The sequence below is a fragment of the Diorhabda carinulata genome, chromosome 3 (assembly GCF_026250575.1).
Source record: "Diorhabda carinulata isolate Delta chromosome 3, icDioCari1.1, whole genome shotgun sequence".
Lineage (NCBI taxonomy): Eukaryota > Metazoa > Arthropoda > Insecta > Coleoptera > Chrysomelidae > Diorhabda > Diorhabda carinulata.
In genome coordinates this window covers 2182159-2203101 of record NC_079462.1, presented here as the reverse complement: position 1 = coordinate 2203101, position 20943 = coordinate 2182159, and the positions used below count along the sequence as shown (strand labels likewise).

Sequence of the window (20943 nt, the reverse complement as noted above, 5' to 3'; positions counted from 1 at the left end):
GTAAAACTTCAAATGTCAAATATCGTATATAGTTCTATGATAGTAAATGTACTTTAATGTCAGAAAGATCTGTAGATTTATCAAGAACTACGTTTGGTTTGTGTTTAAATTTGTATGCGTGAAATTTGAAATTTCATTTACCGTAAGTGAGTGGACAGACGGCAGCTGTTCATTGCCGCAAACCAAAAGTGGTAGTCTTTTGAAAAATTTCATAAAACGGCTTGTCAAGTCCACATCATCAGTCAAAAAGACCGATGGCTTTAACTAGGATAACCAAAAACACAATTGACAAGTTGCACTTGCAGTGGTGACGAGAAAGGGGCTGTTAAATAATAAAAACTGTAAGGGTGGATCATTAAAATTTGGTTAATTGTATATTAGAACCAATTTTAATATATTCAGAGTGTTTAATCAATAATATAAATCAAATTTAGTAAGTATTTCATTGGTATTAATTTTCTAAGAAGAAAACTTCACTGTCCAAACAGGAAGGACAGAAATACCAAAAGAAAAAAGGTAAAAGAAGACCAAAATACACCACCATCATCAAACGAAGTTTCTGTTACAATGAAAGGAAGATTATTTAACAAAAAAATAAATAAATAGTATGCTGAAAATTATTTCATGAAGAAGTTTCTCAAAATGAAGTTCTTGTGTCGTCCATTTTGTGTTGTTGTGTCAAAACTGACACATCGCGACATCTGTGCTTGCGTTTTAGGTATTATTCGTACCAAAGTGGCTTCGAAATTTTCATGAATTTCGAAAATAATTTGTCATTAACAAGCATAAGACAGGACGTGCAGAAAAACACTAAAATGAACTATGACAATGTTCTAATCCGGTTAATTACGAAAAAAATAAGTTTTTCAACAAATAATTACAATTTATGATAATTTTCCTCAGAATGTCTCTTTATGGCGAACGTTTTTCTTGACATATACAACGATTTAGAACTCTACGTATCTTCTAAACCATATATTTCATCGAGTTGAATGAAGAGTAAGTTTTTGTTAAAAAATCGATTGGAAAATTAATTTTTGCTATCTTTAGATAACACAAATTGTCCCTGTGAAAGTTTAAATGCCTTTAACTTAAAAACGAGCGTCGTATTTCTTATAGGAAAGACCCTTCTTAATTCATCAAGTTCCGGACAACTCTGTACGTCTATGACAATGTCTTTTCGTCTTTCTGTACTTTAAAAGACATAAATCTCTAATATGTTGGTAAATAAGCTTCCGAGAAGTACCTGTGGTCAATAGATTTGGTGCAGTTGTCCATTCTTTCTATTATTTACATTCTTTTCTTAACTTTCTTTCGTTGTTCATTTGTGGGCGAATCCACAATCCCACGACACAATTTCGATTTGAATTTTGAGGTATCTAATACCTCAAATCATTCCTTAACTAGAAATATTCTCTAAAATTGATGATTTATCGACTCCAGAAATTATTAATCATGTCCGTGGCTTTATACTTACAATTAGTGTGCAAAAAAAACTTTTTTTTTAAATAACTTCGATTCTTACACATCCTGTATAATTATTATTCCTATTTATGACTTATGACTCTAATAAAAAGCTTTTGTCGGCTGAGAAAAGTTTATTAGAATGGGCTATTGATCCAGAGTGTTAATATAAAGCAAATTCGTTATTTTTATATGTCTATAACCAATTCTAAATCCCCAATTTTCCATTAGTATTTAGTGAACGATGATATCTTAATAATATGTCGAAAGCTTCTCGAAAATCCCTCGTATATCATGCAATTCATATCTACTATAAGACCTACAGAATTAAACGATGATTCGCCGGTGTTGTCGATTTTATTCTATCTCTTTATTGTACTTGAAAAGAACGAATTTGTCACTAAAATATGACGTTTCAATTTTTACACTAATTTAATATCATTATTTAATATCAAATGTCAAATAACTAATTGTTTAATTCCGTGGTGGTTAAAGTACTTTGAACATACAGCAACGATCATAAGCATACTTCAAATGTCAAACATCCTATTTAGTTCTATGATAGTAATTTGTACTTTAATATCACAAAGATCTATTGAATTATTTAAAACGATTGTTGATTGATGTACTACGTTTGATTTGTGTGTAAATTTCGAAATAAAAAATTAACTTTGTATTCGTTAAACTCCATTACATCAATAATTAGTTTTATAATATTCAATTTCTATTCATTTTAATGAATATACGATTTAAACAAGAATCAAATATCATACTTCAAATGTCAATTGTCTAATTGTTTAACTCTGTGGTGGTTAGTGTACTTTGAACACACAGCATCTATCATGAACATAGTAATACTTCAAATGTCAAACATCCTATTTAGTTCTATGATAGTAAATTTACTTTAATGTCACAAAAATCTATTCAATTATTTAAAACGATTGTTGATTCATAAACTACGTTTGGTTTGTTTGTAAATTTCGAAATAAAAATTAACTTTGTATGCGTTAAATTCCATTAGATTAATAATTAGTTTTATAATATTCAATTTCTATTCATTTTAATGAATATACGATGTAAACAAGAATCAAATATCATACTTCAAATGTCAAACATTCAATTGTTGATGATTATAATACTACTTCAAATGTCAAATATCCTATTCAGTTCTATGGTAGTAAGTGTACTACAATGTCAGAAAGATTTGTTGAATTATTCAAAACGATTGTTGATTCATGTACCACGTTTAGTTTGTGTTTAACCGATCGATTTGTGCGAAAATCTAAACGTAGCGGCAACCTCGCGCCAGACAGGTGGGAGTAATAGTAGGGGAAAATCGTAATGTGTCGGTCAATGAACTTTTGGTCCCGATGTTGACGTCCCGGTTAAAACTACCGAATAAGAAGAAAAACCCAATCGTATACGAATTCCCAATATCAAAAATTATATTACAATACATTTTAAATAGTTAATAACGATAAGATGGAAGTCCAAAAAACTGATATTTGAAATGATGTAATAAAAAAAAATGTAGTGCATTGACACGATAGAAATTGTACACAATTTAAGTAGGCTATTACGACATTTATTCTCTCTCTACCTGTATGTTTCATTCATAAACAGCTAGCGAATGCATCATAGTGGAAGAAGACTTAAATCAGGTCAGTATTAACTAACTGACCAATACACGTTTTGCCTTTCGCACTACTGACCTTTTGGCCTAAAAACTCGCTGACCTACACAATGCTTAATTTTCTATAAATACTTGTTAGACTATGTACTATGGTTTAAGTATGTTGGCAACAGAGGCGTAGCTAGGGGGATCGAAAAATATCGAAGAAACCTCTACAAAAAAAAATATTAATAAACAAATAAGTAAGAAGCGTAATTTTTTTTCCAGTATACTTATTTGAAAGTTTAGCCCCTTCGGTATGTCATTATTCAGAACTAGTGAATGTTGGCTTCTGGTAGGCGTCTTCAAAATTCCTCAACATTTACTGGAATTCCAGGACTTTCTTTCCCTTTATGGCGGTTTTCTTTTAAGGAAATGTCTTGATGAAATCTTTCGTATTATTCGTCATTCATAGTACCCAAATTCTCGTTGAAGAAATCCAGAAAATAGTGCAGGATATGTATGTTTGAAGACACAAAGTTTTGTACGAAATTATATATTTTGGACATGATTTTTCCAGATAATTCAGTTTTCCTTCAAAATTTTTATGTTTCGTTGGTATTATTAATATAATTTCTTCCGATTTGGGAACTTTCAATTATTTAAATAACCGAAATTATAAGTAAAAACACCCCAAATTTCTTCATCGCGAAATAATATTTTTTATTCAATTAATTTTTTAAACGGATTTTCCTATATGAATAAAAGCGATTTCTACCATAAATCCAACCATGAATGAGGCGAATCATCCCCTAGAAACGTCGTAAACAAACGAATGTTGGAGTTCATCGAACTCGGAGGTTTCGGGATAGACATGAATGCGGAAGGTCCGGGTTTGACCTCTCGTGACCTGGGCCAACACTTTCCATGGTAACCGGCACGCAAGAAGGAAATTTCGATCGATTTCACAGGCGATGGCTCCTCTCCCCACACACAACTGTCATCTCCACCATTTTCAACTTTTTATTCGAAAAGAAAGTTTTGTTAACGGCCAAAAACTATTCAAAATATTCATCGTTAGTTATAGTATGGATTTTGTAGTTTCGTTAGTTTTTGAGTCGAAAAAATTTCAGTAGAGCTTCCAAAGATTCGAAAATCTTCAAATTGATCAAAATTTTTTTACTAGACTGTGGGAACTTCCTCACAATAGACTTTATACATACGAAGATGGTCCCAGCAAAAAATAACAACAATTTTGGAAAAAAATAAAATGTGTGGTTCAAAAGTTCAATACAGATCCGTTTTTTGAAGTCTGGGAACAGAAAATAACTTAAAGAGACTGAATCCGGACAATAATGTGCATGGGGTAGCAACTCAAACTTTAATTTCTTAATTTTGGCCATTGCGGTTTAAACAAGAATCAAATATCATATTTCAAATGTCAAACATTCAATTTTTGATGATTATAATACTACTTCAAATGTCAAATATCCTATTTAGTTCTATGATAGTAAATGTACTTTAATGTCAGATCTGTAGATTTATTAAGAACGAATGTTGATTCATGTACTACGTTTGGTTTGTGTTTAAATTTCAAAATAAAAAATTACTTTTGTATTTGTTAAATTCGATTATATCAATAATTAGTTTTATAATATTCAATTTCTATTTATTTTGTTGAATATACGATTTAAACAAGAATCAAATATCATACTTCAAATGTCAATTGTCTAATTGTTTAATTCTGTAGTGGTTAGTGTACTTTGAACACACAGCAACTATCATAAGCATACTAATACTTCAAATGTCAAATATCCTATTTAGTTCTATGATAGTAAATGTACTATAATATCACAAAGATCCATTGAATTATTTAAAACGATTGTTGATTCATATACTACATTTGGTTTGTGTGTAAATTTCGAAATAAAAAATTAACTTTGTATGCGTTAAATTCCATTACGTCAATAATTAGTTTTATAATATTCAATTTCTATTTATTTTAATGAATATACGATGTAAACAATAATCATATATCATACTTCAAATGTCAATTACCTAATTGTTTAATTCTGTGATGGTTAGTGTACTTTGAACACACAGCAACTTTCATAAGCATACTAATACTTCAAATGTCAAATACCCTATTTAGTTCTATGATAGTAAATGTACTAAAATGTCGGAAAGATCTGATAGATGAAATAAATGACAGTGGGCAACTGAAAACGTATTAAAACCAAAATTTAATATGCTAAGGATCAAAGAAAAAACATGTTTATCCTTCCATATTATATTAATGAAAATTTTATGAGTTTCTCCAACTTTTTTCGCATCAAACTTTATTTTTGATAAATCTTTTCGATTTATTAGTTTTAAAAACGAGGTTAAAATTGACGTTTCGATCTATTTTAATATTTTTCAAAATATATTTTATACATATCCTAGTATAAATGGTATACTTTCCGAGTTTCCATCAAAATGAAATAAAAGTGAAACTAGAGAGAATCAATACCAGTTCGACGACCTCTATCGCAGCTTTCGGCCCGGAAAATCCCGGATCTGGAAAAGTTACAGGGAAGAACTAGAACTATATTCACAACCGCCTTAAACAAAGTATACTGTGGGGAATTAACTCTGGGTATTTCAAATCCATTTTACTAGGAAAACAACTGATAAAATTTTGATAAATAATGGTATAATGAATCCTGAAAGAGATTTTCTGGATTATGGTGTAGAAGCAACTGGAAAATGGATATCCGTTTCTTTGGGTGCACAAGCTGCAGGTGCAAACAATCCTGTTTTTTCACTGCGTGAGCTAGCAAAAACATTTTTGTTTTCAAAAGTAGCTTTTTCATTTCTTTTCCCAATGTTTTCGTCTGAAACAGCCTTCAGACAATTCTCAATGGTAAAATCCCCTGCTGCAAAGAGAGCTGCTACTTAATTATCGAGAAAAACGCGAAACGACTATTCCAGAACTTATATAACACCCCTCGTACTTATTATGTTTGTCATTATCTGCAAATTTAGAATTTTTGGTGGATCAACGAAATTTTTAAAACTTGGCGACCGCGCTCACCATTTTTTGGCATACAAGCAAACGCCTTCACCGAATTTTAAAATCGATATTTTACTTAACGAATGTGTAGTAAATATATTTTTTTACAATACAGGTGGAGTAGAATAAGTACTAAAGATGATCAATACGATTAGTAAGCGTAATAGATAAGTGATTTTAATGCTTTTATCGGTATTTTGAGATAGTTACAAGTGATTTCAAGGCTTTTATCGGTATTTTGAGTTGCTTACAAGTGATTTCAAGGCTTTTATCGGTATTTGAGCTATTTATAAGTGAATTCAAGGCTTTTATCGGTATATTGAGCTAATTATAAATAATTTCAAGGCTTTTTATCGGTGTATTGAGCTACTTATAAGTAATTTCAAGGCTTTTATCTGTATTTTGAGCTAGTTATAAGTAATTTCAAGGCTTTTATCGGTATTTTTAGCTAGTTATAAGTAATTTCAAGGCTTTTATTTGTATTTTGAGCTAGTTATAAGTAATTTCAAGGCTTTTATCAGTATTTTAAACTATTTATAAGTGAATTCAAGGATTTTTTCAGTATTTTGAGCTAGTTATAAGTAATTCCAAGGCTTTTATCGGTATATTGAGCTAGTTATAAGTAATTTCAAGGCTTTTATCGGTATATTGAGCTAGTTATAAGTAATTTCAAGGCTTTTATCGGTATTTTTAGCTAGTTATAAGTAATTTCAAGGCTTTTATCAGTATCAGTATTTTAAGCTATTTATAAGTGAATTCAAGGATTTTTTCAGTATTTTGAGCTAGTTATAAGTAATTTCAAGGCTTTTATCGGTATATTGAGCTAGTTATAAGTAATTTCAAGGCTTTTGTCGGTATTTTGAGCTATTTATGAGTAATTTCAAGGCTTCTATCGGTATTTTAAGCTATTTACAAGTGAATTCAAGGCTTTTATCTGTATTGTGAGCTAGTTATAAATAATTTTAAGGCTTTTATCGGTATTTTAAGCTTTTTATAAGTTCTTTTAAGGCTTTTATCGGTATATTGAGCTAGTTATAAGTAATTTCAAGGCTTTTATCGGTATATTGAGCTAGTTATAAGTAATTTCAAGGCTTTTATCGGTATTTTTAGCTAGTTATAAGTAATTTCAAGGCTTTTATCAGTATCAGTATTTTAAGCTATTTATAAGTGAATTCAAGGATTTTTTCAGTATTTTGAGCTAGTTATAAGTAATTCCAAGGCTTTTATCGGTATATTGAGCTAGTTATAAGTAATTTCAAGACTTTTATCGGTATATTGAGCTAGTTATAAGTAATTTCAAGGCTTTTATCGGTATTTTTAGCTAGTTATAAGTAATTTCAAGGCTTTTATCAGTATCAGTATTTTAAGCTATTTATAAGTGAATTCAAGGATTTTTTCAGTATTTTGAGCTAGTTATAAGTAATTTCAAGGCTTTTATCGGTATATTGAGCTAGTTATAAGTAATTTCAAGGCTTTTGTCGGTATTTTGAGCTATTTATGAGTAATTTCAAGGCTTCTATCGGTATTTTAAGCTATTTACAAGTGAATTCAAGGCTTTTATCTGTATTGTGAGCTAGTTATAAATAATTTTAAGGCTTTTATCGGTATTTTAAGCTTTTTATAAGTTCTTTTAAGGCTTTTATCGGTATATTGAGCTAATTATAAGTAATTTCAAGGCTTTTATCGGCATATTGAGCTATTTATAAGTAATTTCAAGGCTTTTATCGGTAGTTTAAGCTATTTATGAGTGAATTCAAGGATTTTTTTCGGTATTTTGAGCTAGTTATGAGTAATTTCAAGGCTTTTATCGACATATTAAGCAAATTACAAGTAATTTCAAGGCTTTTATCGGTGTATTGAGCTAATTATAAGTAATTTCAAGGCTTTTATCGGTATATTGAGCTATTTATAAGTAATTTCAAGGCTTTTATCGGTAGTTTAAGCTATTTATGAGTGAATTCAAGGATTTTTTTCGGTATTTTGAGCTAGTTATGAGTAATTTCAAGGCTTTTATCGACATATTAAGCAAATTACAAGTAATTTCAAGGCTTTTATCGGTGTATTGAGCTAATTATAAGTAATTTCAAGGCTTTTATCGGTATATTGAGCTAATTATAAGTAATTTCAAGGCTTTTAATCGGTATATTGAGCTAGTTATAAGTAATTTCAAGGCTTTTATCGGTTTTTGAGATAGTTATAAGTAATTTCAAGGATTTTTTTCGGTATTTTGAGCTAGTTATAAGTAATTTCAAGGCTTTTATCGACATATTAAGCAAATTACAAGTAATTTCAAGGCTTTTATCGGCATATTGAGCTATTTATAAGTAATTTCAAGGCTTTTATCGGCATATTGAGCTAGTTATAAGTAATTTCAAGGCTTTTATCGGTTTTTGAGATAGTTATAAGTAATTTCAAGGCTTTTAATCGGTATATTGAGCTAATTATAAGTAATTTCAAGGCTTTTTATCGGTATATTGAACTAGTTATAAGTAATTTCAAGGCTTTTATCGGTATTTTTAGTTAATTAAAAGTAATTTCAAGGCTTTTCATTTATAAGAACAAACTATAGGGGGACGAATCTGCTACAGTAAGGATTCTTATCAGGAAGATCCTGCGTGGATGCGTATATATCCTACGATAAGTATTTGAGAAATCCCGTGTTTCATTGACCTTACAAAAGCGTTTGACTAACATATAAGTGGAATGACAGACGAGAAACTGGTAAAAATAGCCAGCAATAAATTTTTTAATCTGGGTATGAAGTTGATATATCGAACAGGAAATGGATCTAGTATGAAAGAAAGAAAAAATGAGAAGAATGTATAATTTAAATAGGGCCAATATCAGAATAAATAAAATAGATAGACGTGTACTTAATGTCAAGAAGATTTTAAAATGTTTAGAAATTTGTTCGGTTCAAATATAATCAAAAATTTCAATTATAGGGACCGAATGATCCTTATTTTGGCAAAAGGTTTTTTTGTAGTACGTTTCTTGCATCGACAAGTCGGTTAGTGTAACTCACAGAAAGGCAAATTAACATAGAACGTGGTAGACGCTTGGTTTGAATTATATAAGATGAAACATAAATTTCGAATTAAATTTATATCCTAATAATGACAAAAAAAAACAATTACAAGTTAAAAACTCAACCGCGCTATTTGTTTTCGTAAGAAATCATCAAGTACCAAATCTGGGTTATATGAGAGATCAACTGGACCTTCTAGCTTATCAAAAATTACCGAAACTAAGTTGGAATTACTGGAACCGTTGGCGAAATTCCATATTGTCTGAAGCGCGTTTCGATAAACCAAGTTATCGTCTTCAGAGACTGAAGGTTTCCTCCGAAAGAGTACCTTCAGACCCTGAAGACGGTAACTTGGTTTATCGAAACGCGCGTCAGAAAGTTAATATTAAACAAATAAGGATGAAGCTTTAGCGGTTCGTACCATTTAAAACTGGTGATTTTGACGCTGAACGTCCCGGACAGCCAAAAAAGTTTGTAGATGAAGAACTGGAAGCATTACTCGATGAAGATTGTTACCAAACACAAGAAGAACCTCTTAGAATCTTCAAGCAGCCATTTTAAAACGTTTAAAAGCAGCTGGATATATTCGAAAGCAAGGAAATTGGGTTCCACATGTACTCAAGTCGAGAAACGTCGAAAGGCATGCTGGAACGTCATTTTTGCATCGGATTGTTACTGGCGATGAAAAACGGATCCATTACGACAACCCCAAGCCAATCAATCAGTCAATTCGACGGCAAAGCCGAATATCCATGGCGCGAAGGTAATGGTGGTATCAGAAGGGTGTGCTGTGTTATGAGCTGCTAAATCCGGGTGAAACTATCAATGTAGGACACTACCGAACACAATTAATCCGTTTTAATAGAGCAATAGATGAAAAACGCCCGGAAAACGCGACCAGACATGAAGCAATGATTTTCCATCATGACAACGCTCAGTCCCGCGCTGCTATTCCGTAGTATTTGGAAAACAGTGGATGGGAAGTTTTACCTCAGCCACCTTATAGCCCAGATCTTGCCCTTTCTGATTACCATTTGTTCCGGTCGATGCAGAACGCTTTCATTGGAAAACGGTTCACATCAGAACGAGATTCATTATTGGTTGCCAAGCCGGCGCAGTTCTTTTGGGATGGGATCCACAAATTATGTAGAAATATAGGAAAAAGTCATAGCTTAAAATGGGCAATACTTTGATTAATACTATTGTACATGTTTTTCTTAAATAAACGTTCAAATTTTGAAGAAAATAACTAAACTAATTAAGTTATAGACCGCAAAACGTTTCGATTAACCACAAGCAAGAATGACCGTATTTAAAATGATATAATGTTGCGGTTGAGGTTATGTCAATGTCAATATGACGTTTACACCGGAAATACTAGTGACAACCAGTGTTGCAAATCATACAAATAAACAAAAATCGCGTTTCTATATATATTCGCGTGTCGTTTACACTTTTTTTTTTCATAAAATCTTGTTTTTAGTGATTTTTTTGCTTATCTCACTTCTTTATTCTTCTATCTTATTCTATCTATCCCAATAAATCGTAATGTTCACTTAAAACCGATAATACACGCAGATACTTTTATGTTTTCCTTGTTTTCCAGATATCTAATACAATCCGGCAACGGCGCTTGGTTTTAGCGTGTTTTTTCCCGATTTTCTCGTCTGTAATCAATATATTTCGGTACGAATATTATAAAAATAATTCGGGAGACATACAAATTTTGTTTATATTTAATTAATTTGAAAAAATTGTTTTTGTTATATCGCGTCAACTCCATATACTGCGCGCTGGTGCATTCCAGATTTTCCGCCGCCGGTTGCAAGCTATATAGAATGCGGTAGATGCACTATGCAACGCTACCCACGCCAGAGTGTGTTGTGCTAGGTCGGACGTCGCGACGGTCTCGCGGTGGCCTACTGCGATTCTTCCAATTTCTTTGAACTATTCCCGCCAAAAACAAACCGAATTCGTTCTATAAAAACCAACAAAATAAAAACAAGGTGCGAAAATTGTGTGGTAATTTAAATTAAATATATTACTATAATTATTATAACGAACAACAAATCATGAAAATCGATTTTTAGTAAACGAAAATTTTTATATACAGTGCGTCCCGCCGAGAAGTAGTGTTTAGGGGGGCCGAATTATTACCTGGTATTTCTAAGTATCTTAAGGGCTTAAGATTTCGAAAAAAATTAATTTTATTACGAGGGTATTAATTAATGGTAAGTAAAACGCGGTAGAATCATTCTGGGGGTTGATTGGGGGTGATTTAAACTCACAATTTCACAATTATTCTAGCTTCCACCATTTGCAATTGAATTATTATAATTTTTTTTTCAAATAAATCCTCATACTTTGATCTTCTCTATTAGCCTATGCTCTATATCGATTTTTATGGGGGACACACTGTATATATCAATTACCATTTATCGGTGTCATCCAATTCTTTTCTGTAAATTCTTGTTTATCATTGAAGCGTTTTTTGTTCTCGTGCTTTGGGTATAATTCATTCATTAATTTGCGTTTCGAATATAATATAGTATACGAGAGATGATACAAAAGTTCCGAATAACAAATATTTATAATTGGATTGGACAATTTATTTTTTATTGGGAATAATCGGATGCCGAACAACTTTTGAAGCACCGCGATTGGATTTTTTTAAGCGATTGTCAAATTAGGCGGTATCCCATTTCCGGTACGTCACGTGACTATCTCGAAATACGTACGGCATCGATTTATTTTGGTACAACAGCAACAACAGTTCGGAAATACGCGTTCTGAATACGATCACCATTAAAACTGTCAAACTTGATTGATATGTCACTGTCAGATTTGACTTAATCGCATCAGTGTTGCCGTTTCACAAAATCTAAATAGCACACCTCGCGTTTGATACGACGATATTCAATATAAAACTAAAATTTTGTACATGTACAGGGTTATTTGAGAAGTTTTCGACTTGAAAACACAAAATATTCCACTGCAAATGGTAAATTTATTATGATAAAAGCCAAAATGGTACTTAGAGTGGTTGTTATCGTTTATTTTTCGTATAACCCAGGTATTGTATTCATCTACTGTCTCAAAAAGGATGAAACAGTAATAATAAACGAAGAAATTGCAAATAAGCAACCGCATTTGAAATAAAAACAACGCAACTACTAAAACCACCATTTTATTCACCAGATCTAACCACCAGCGACTTATTTCTGTTTCCTAACCTTAAAATTTGACTTTGAATTATACGAGGACGTTGAAAAGTGGAAAAATACTCGAAAGGAACATAAAGTTGAGATAAAAGCAGCTTAAACGTTTTAAAGAAAGTTTTTTGTGATTTAGACAATTTTTTTTGGTTATATTTTTCACCGAAACAACAAATAATGACTATTAATAGAAGCGAGGTGGATAAGGGGGGTGAAATATCAAAAAATGGGGTTAAAAAAAATAAGTTTTGCAATGAATTTCGAAATTATTTAGAAATAATGAAAATACACAAAATTATAATTATTAGTTTGTTTATAACAGTGATAATTGTCATTATCCCATTCCATTTTCTACGTCAATTTATCTTCTTCTTTTTATTATTATTCTTATTCATATAAACCGATCAAATATAATTTGGAAAGTGTTTAGAATGACCTAACTCAAAATTGCCGTCATAATTTCACTTTGAACTTTGCTACTTTAAAATTAGCCGCATTTCTGGGTGGCACGAGAAAATTGAAAAACTCTCAAATGATAATGAAAATCTAGTATATCGATTTGCCTATTTTTAGTACTCAAAGTAGATCCGAGCGATGCGCTTTGAGTGCAGTTGCTAGGTGCATTTTTAAAATAACGTCGTATTTTCCTCGGATATTCATTAACTAAACTGTTAATTTTATAAAGAAAAACGAATTTTCAGTGTCCGGCGTTTGATTAAAAGTGAAAATCCAATATGGCCGACGCTTGTCCTACAATCCAAAATCGTGGACTTCTCGCGAGTTATTGAAACCGAAGTGAATGATTTTTTATTAATATTCAGGTAATTTTCGACGTAAATTTCGTAGATTTTTCTTTATTAACCATTTTTTTTGAGTTTTTTTTCGATATATTGTCGTGGCGGATTCTTGAACTTTGACCTTTATCTGTAGCCGCTGTTTTTGCATGTTTTTTCTCAAAAATCTGATTGATTACTCTAAATTGAACTGTCTTTGAGCTAATTCAACGATGAAACTCGTACAAAAGATAATTTTTTCAATCTCGAATCATCAATTGGTCCATTTTGTATGGTCAAGTTCAAGGCAAGGTGAAAATGTCTAACACTGTGTTTATTATTAGATAATTGTTTATTTATGTCTAGAGCTACTTCTATCAGAGATTTTCCTTTCAAATTCTGTCTAAAATATTTATAACAACCATTAAATACCTCTCATACTTAATTCTTTCAATATTATATTGATTTGGGTGTATTTCTATAGTCAATACTTCAAAATAAACTTTTTTTTTATAATATTATAACAATAAAACCTCTTTTATTCATTTAGACTACTTTTCAGAGGCTCATTTCAAAAGAAAACAAATTTTTCGAGCTACACAAGTTGAAAAAATAACTTATATTCGATCTACTAAGTTTACTAGTTGATGGTTTAGGAAAAACCTATAAATACGACGTTCCACAAAGTTATCTAAGTGTAGACCTTTCCCGTGCGTTAGTAAGAAGATTTTTGATTAAGTTTCAAAGAAATCTAGACCTGCTTCACATGATGGTGAAGCCACATCTTTTTCAAATACTGATATTGACCAAATGAGGTGACGATTCCAGAAATGTTGGAGAAAAACCACTGGATGATCGTCGAATGAAGGTGTGCGTGCTAGAAGTTATAGTAGGTATTTCAAAAAATGTGGTACAACGCATATTAACTGAAAATTTGGACATGAGACAGCTGTGCTCAAGATGGAACAAAAGCAGCATCGTGAAGATGTTTCCATCGAGTGTTTCACGGAAATATAATCGATTTTTTGCGGTTTTTTATACTAATGAATGAAAAGTATGTTTATCACTTTACATCGGGACAAAATAACAATGAAAACAATGGAGTACAAAGGGAGAACAGGCTCAAAATAAGGCAAAAATCGTTCCATCTGGACGCCATGACAAATCAAACAAAAACGACTGCATTTGGATAAAAAGAAGATTTGTACTTACGTAACTACCCTCGTATTTGTACCAAAACTTAATCCCCTACTAAGTTTTGATCACCAAGGATCAATTTGAGAAGAAAGAGCTTCAGGAAGAGTTGACAAAATCTTCTGACAAAGAAACAGATGTCAAAGAAATAAAAACAAAAATTTTGAAAAAAGTAACAGTAGATAGAAGATAAAAGGCCAGGTATTTTCGAAACTACCCTCGTATTTTTACCAAATCTTAATCTTCTACTAAGTTTTGATCACCAAGGATCAATTTGAAAAGTAAGAGCTTCAGGAAGAGTTGATAAAATCTTCTGACAAAGAAACAGATGTCAAAGAAATAAAAACAAAACTTTTGAAAAAAGTAGCAGCAGATAGAAGATAAAAGGCAAGGTATTTTCGAAACTACCCTCGTATTTGTACCAAATCTTAATCCCCTACTAAGTTTTGATCACCAAGGATCAATTTGAGAAGAAAGAGCTTCAGGAAGAGTTGATAAAATCTTCTGACAAAGAAACAGATGTCAAAGAAATAAAAACAAAAATTTTGAAAAAAGTAACAGTAGATAGAAGATAAAAGGCCAGGTATTTTCGAAACTACCCTCGTATTTGTACCAAATCTTAATTCCCTGTACAATTTTGAACACCAAGGATCAATTTGAGAAATAAAAGCTGCAGGAAGAGTTGATAAAATCTTCTGACAAAGAAACAAATGTCAAAGAAATAAAAACAAAAATTTTGAAAAAAGTAACAGTAGATAGAAGATAAAAGGCCAGGTATTTTCGAAACTACCCTCGTATTTGTACCAAAACTTAATCCCCTACTAAGTTTTGATCACCAAGGATCAATTTGAGAAGAAAGAGCTTCAGGAAGAGTTGATAAAATCTTCTGACAAAGAAACAGATGTCAAAGAAATAAAAACAAAACTTTTGAAAAAAGTAGCAGCAGATAGAAGATAAACGGCCAGGTATTTCCGAAACTACCCTCGTATTTTTACCAAATCTTAATCTTCTACTAAGTTTTGATCACCAAGGATCAATTTGAGAAGTAAGAGCTTCAGGAAGAGTTGACAAAATCTTCTGACAAAGAAACAGATGTCAAAGAAATAAAAACAAAAATTTTGAAAAAAGTAGCAGTAGATAGAAGATAAAAGGCCAGGTATTTTCGAAACTACCCTCGTATTTGTACCAAAACTTAATTCCCTGTACAATTTTGAACACCAAGGATCAATTTGAGAAATAAAAGCTGCAGGAAGAGTTGATAAAATCTTCTGACAAAGAAACAAATGTCAAAGAAATAAAAACAAAAATTTTGAAAAAAGTAGCAGTAGATAGAAGATAAAAGGCCAGGTATTTTCGAAACTACCCTCGTATTTGTACCAAAACTTAATTCCCTGTACAATTTTGAACACCAAGGATCAATTTGAGAAATAAAAGCTGCAGGAAGAGTTGATAAAATCTTCTGACAAAGAAACAAATGTCAAAGAAATAAAAACAAAAATTTTGAAAAAAGTAGCAGCAGATAGAAGATAAAAGGCCAGGTATTTTCGAAACTACCCTCGTATTTGTACCAAAACTTAATTCCCTGTACAATTTTGAACACCAAGGATCAATTTGAGAAATAAAAGCTGCAGGAAGAGTTGATAAAATCTTCTGACAAAGAAACAAATGTCAAAGAAATAAAAACAAAAATTTTGAAAAAAGTAGCAGCAGATAGAAGATAAAAGGCCAGGTATTTTCGAAACTACCCTCGTATTTGTACCAAAACTTAATTCCCTGTACAATTTTGAACACCAAGGATCAATTTGAGAAATAAAAGCTGCAGGAAGAGTTGATAAAATCTTCTGACAAAGAAACAAATGTCAAAGAAATAAAAACAAAAATTTTGAAAAAAGTAGCAGTAGATAGAAGATAAAAGGCCAGGTATTTTCGAAACTACCCTCGTATTTGTACCAAAACTTAATTCCCTGTACAATTTTGAACACCAAGGATCAATTTGAGAAATAAAAGCTGCAGGAAGAGTTGATAAAATCTTCTGACAAAGAAACAAATGTCAAAGAAATAAAAACAAAAATTTTGAAAAAAGTAGCAGTAGATAGAAGATAAAAGGCCAGGTATTTTCGAAACTACCCTCGTATTTGTACCAAAACTTAATTCCCTGTACAATTTTGAACACCAAGGATCAATTTGAGAAATAAAAGCTGCAGGAAGAGTTGATAAAATCTTCTGACAAAGAAACAAATGTCAAAGAAATAAAAACAAAAATTTTGAAAAAAGTAGCAGTAGATAGAAGATAAAAGGCCAGGTATTTTCGAAACTACCCTCGTATTTGTACCAAAACTTAATCCCCTACTAAGTTTTGATCACCAAGGATCAATTTGAGAAGTAAGAGCTTCAGGAAGAGTTGACAAAATCTTCTGACAAAGAAACAGATGTCAAAGAAATAAAAACAAAACTTTTGAAAAAAGTAACAGTAGATAGAAGATAAAAGGCCAGGTATTTCCGAAACTACCCTCGTATTTTTACCAAATCTTAATCTTCTACTAAGTTTTGATCACCAAGGATCAATTTGAGAAGTAAGAGCTTCAGGAAGAGTTGACAAAATCTTCTGACAAAGAAACAGATGTCAAAGAAATAAAAACAAAAATTTTGAAAAAAGTAACAGTAGATAGAAGATAAAAGGCCAGGTATTTTCGAAACTACCCTCGTATTTGTACCAAAACTTAATCCCCTACTAAGTTTTGATCACCAAGGATCAATTTGAGAAGTAAGAGCTTCAGGAAGAGTTGACAAAATCTTCTGACAAAGAAACAGATGTCAAAGAAATAAAAACAAAAATTTTGAAAAAAGTAACAGTAGATAGAAGATAAAAGGCCAGGTATTTTCGAAACTACCCTCGTATTTGTACCAAAACTTAATCCCCTACTAAGTTTTGATCACCAAGGATCAATTTGAGAAGTAAGAGCTTCAGGAAGAGTTGATAAAATCTTCTGACAAAGAAACAGATGTCAAAGAAATAAAAACAAAACTTTTGAAAAAAGTAGCAGCAGATAGAAGATAAAAGGCCAGGTATTTTCGAAACTACCCTCGTATTTGTACCAAAACTTAATCCCCTACTAAGTTTTGATCACCAAGGATCAATTTGAGAAGTAAGAGCTTCAGGAAGAGTTGATAAAATCTTCTGACAAAGAAACAGATGTCAAAGAAATAAAAACAGAAATTTTGAAAAAAGTAGCAGTAGATAGAAGATAAAAGGCAAGGTATTTTCGAAACTACCCTCGTATTTGTACCAAATCTTAATTCCCTGTACAATTTTGAACACCAAGGATCAATTTGAGAAATAAAAGCTGCAGGAAGAGTTGATAAAATCTTCTGACAAAGAAACAAATGTCAAAGAAATAAAAACAAAAATTTTGAAAAAAGTAGCAGCAGATAGAAGATAAAAGGCAAGGTATTTTCGAAACTACCCTCGTATTTGTACCAAATCTTAATTCCCTGTACAATTTTGAACACCAAGGATCAATTTGAGAAATAAAAGCTGCAGGAAGAGTTGATAAAATCTTCTGACAAAGAAACAAATGTCAAAGAAATAAAAACAAAACTTTTGAAAAAAGTAACAGTAGATAGAAGATAAAAGGCCAGGTATTTCCGAAACTACCCTCGTATTTTTACCAAATCTTAATCTTCTACTAAGTTTTGATCACCAAGGATCAATTTGAGAAGTAAGAGCTTCAGGAAGAGTTGACAAAATCTTCTGACAAAGAAACAGATGTCAAAGAAATAAAAACAAAAATTTTGAAAAAAGTAACAGTAGATAGAAGATAAAAGGCCAGGTATTTTCGAAACTACCCTCGTATTTGTACCAAAACTTAATCCCCTACTAAGTTTTGATCACCAAGGATCAATTTGAGAAGTAAGAGCTTCAGGAAGAGTTGACAAAATCTTCTGACAAAGAAACAGATGTCAAAGAAATAAAAACAAAAATTTTGAAAAAAGTAACAGTAGATAGAAGATAAAAGGCCAGGTATTTTCGAAACTACCCTCGTATTTGTACCAAAACTTAATCCCCTACTAAGTTTTGATCACCAAGGATCAATTTGAGAAGTAAGAGCTTCAGGAAGAGTTGATAAAATCTTCTGACAAAGAAACAGATGTCAAAGAAATAAAAACAAAACTTTTGAAAAAAGTAGCAGCAGATAGAAGATAAAAGGCCAGGTATTTTCGAAACTACCCTCGTATTTGTACCAAAACTTAATCCCCTACTAAGTTTTGATCACCAAGGATCAATTTGAGAAGTAAGAGCTTCAGGAAGAGTTGATAAAATCTTCTGACAAAGAAACAGATGTCAAAGAAATAAAAACAGAAATTTTGAAAAAAGTAGCAGTAGATAGAAGATAAAAGGCAAGGTATTTTCGAAACTACCCTCGTATTTGTACCAAATCTTAATTCCCTGTACAATTTTGAACACCAAGGATCAATTTGAGAAATAAAAGCTGCAGGAAGAGTTGATAAAATCTTCTGACAAAGAAACAAATGTCAAAGAAATAAAAACAAAAATTTTGAAAAAAGTAGCAGCAGATAGAAGATAAAAGGCAAGGTATTTTCGAAACTACCCTCGTATTTGTACCAAATCTTAATTCCCTGTACAATTTTGAACACCAAGGATCAATTTGAGAAATAAAAGCTGCAGGAAGAGTTGATAAAATCTTCTGACAAAGAAACAAATGTCAAAGAAATAAAAACAAAACTTTTGAAAAAAGTAACAGTAGATAGAAGATAAAAGGCCAGGTATTTCCGAAACTACCCTCGTATTTTTACCAAATCTTAATCTTCTACTAAGTTTTGATCACCAAGGATCAATTTGAGAAGTAAGAGCTTCAGGAAGAGTTGACAAAATCTTCTGACAAAGAAACAGATGTCAAAGAAATAAAAACAAAAATTTTGAAAAAAGTAACAGTAGATAGAAGATAAAAGGCCAGGTATTTTCGAAACTACCCTCGTATTTGTACCAAAACTTAATCCCCTACTAAGTTTTGATCACCAAGGATCAATTTGAGAAGTAAGAGCTTCAGGAAGAGTTGACAAAATCTTCTGACAAAGAAACAGATGTCAAAGAAATAAAAACAAAAATTTTGAAAAAAGTAACAGTAGATAGAAGATAAAAGGCCAGGTATTTTCGAAACTACCCTCGTATTTGTACCAAAACTTAATCCCCTACTAAGTTTTGATCACCAAGGATCAATTTGAGAAGTAAGAGCTTCAGGAAGAGTTGATAAAATCTTCTGACAAAGAAACAGATGTCAAAGAAATAAAAACAAAACTTTTGAAAAAAGTAGCAGCAGATAGAAGATAAAAGGCCAGGTATTTTCGAAACTACCCTCGTATTTGTACCAAAACTTAATCCCCTACTAAGTTTTGATCACCAAGGATCAATTTGAGAAGTAAGAGCTTCAGGAAGAGTTGATAAAATCTTCTGACAAAGAAACAGATGTCAAAGAAATAAAAACAGAAATTTTGAAAAAAGTAGCAGTAGATAGAAGATAAAAGGCAAGGTATTTTCGAAACTACCCTCGTATTTGTACCAAATCTTAATTCCCTGTACAATTTTGAACACCAAGGATCAATTTGAGAAATAAAAGCTGCAGGAAGAGTTGATAAAATCTTCTGACAAAGAAACAAATGTCAAAGAAATAAAAACAAAAATTTTGAAAAAAGTAGCAGCAGATAGAAGATAAAAGGCAAGGTATTTTCGAAACTACCCTCGTATTTGTACCAAATCTTAATTCCCTGTACAATTTTGAACACCAAGGATCAATTTGAGAAATAAAAGCTGCAGGAAGAGTTGATAAAATCTTCTGACAAAGAAACAAATGTCAAAGAAATAAAAACAAAAATTTTGAAAAAAGTAGCAGCAGATAGAAGATAAAAGGCAAGGTATTTTCGAAACTACCCTCGTATTTGTACCAAATCTTAATTCCCTGTACAATTTTGAACACCAAGGATCAATTTGAGAAATAAAAGCTGCAGGAAGAGTTGATAAAATCTTCTGACAAAGAAACAAATGTCAAAGAAATAAAAACAAAACTTTTGAAAAAAGTAACAGTAGATAGAAGATAAAAGGCCAGGTATTTCCGAAACTACCCTCGTATTTTTACCAAATCTTAATCTTCTACTAAGTTTTGATCACCAAGGATCAATTTGAGAAGTAAGAGCTTCAGGAAGAGTTGACAAAATCTTCTGACAAAGAAACAGATGTCAAAGAAATAAAAACAAAAATTTTGAAAAAAGTAACAGTAGATAGAAGATAAAAGGCCAGGTATTTTCGAAACTACCCTCGTATTTGTACCAAAACTTAATCCCCTACTAAGTTTTGATCACCAAGGATCAATTTGAGAAGTAAGAGCTTCAGGAAGAGTTGACAAAATCTTCTGACAAAGAAACAGATGTCAAAGAAATAAAAACAAAAATTTTGAAAAAAGTAACAGTAGATAGAAGATAAAAGGCCAGGTATTTTCGAAACTACCCTCGTATTTGTACCAAAACTTAATCCCCTACTAAGTTTTGATCACCAAGGATCAATTTGAGAAGTAAGAGCTTCAGGAAGA

General features: G+C 31.5%; 1 protein-coding gene across 2 annotated transcripts in view; it reads left to right on the top strand.

The window, feature by feature from the left end:
* LOC130891991 (PR domain zinc finger protein 1) overlaps positions 1 to 20943 on the top strand; it is a 55440-nt gene that overhangs the window by 9020 nt on the left and 25477 nt on the right. Inside the window, exon 1 of one of the 2 annotated variants that reach the window (XM_057797152.1) lies at positions 12867 to 13195. The exons of the other annotated variant lie outside the window; for it this stretch is intronic. The gene's annotated coding sequence lies outside the window, so the exon portion shown is untranslated. Of the gene's footprint in view, positions 1 to 12866; positions 13196 to 20943 lie in introns of those variants that run through there. 2 annotated transcript variants of the gene reach the window in all.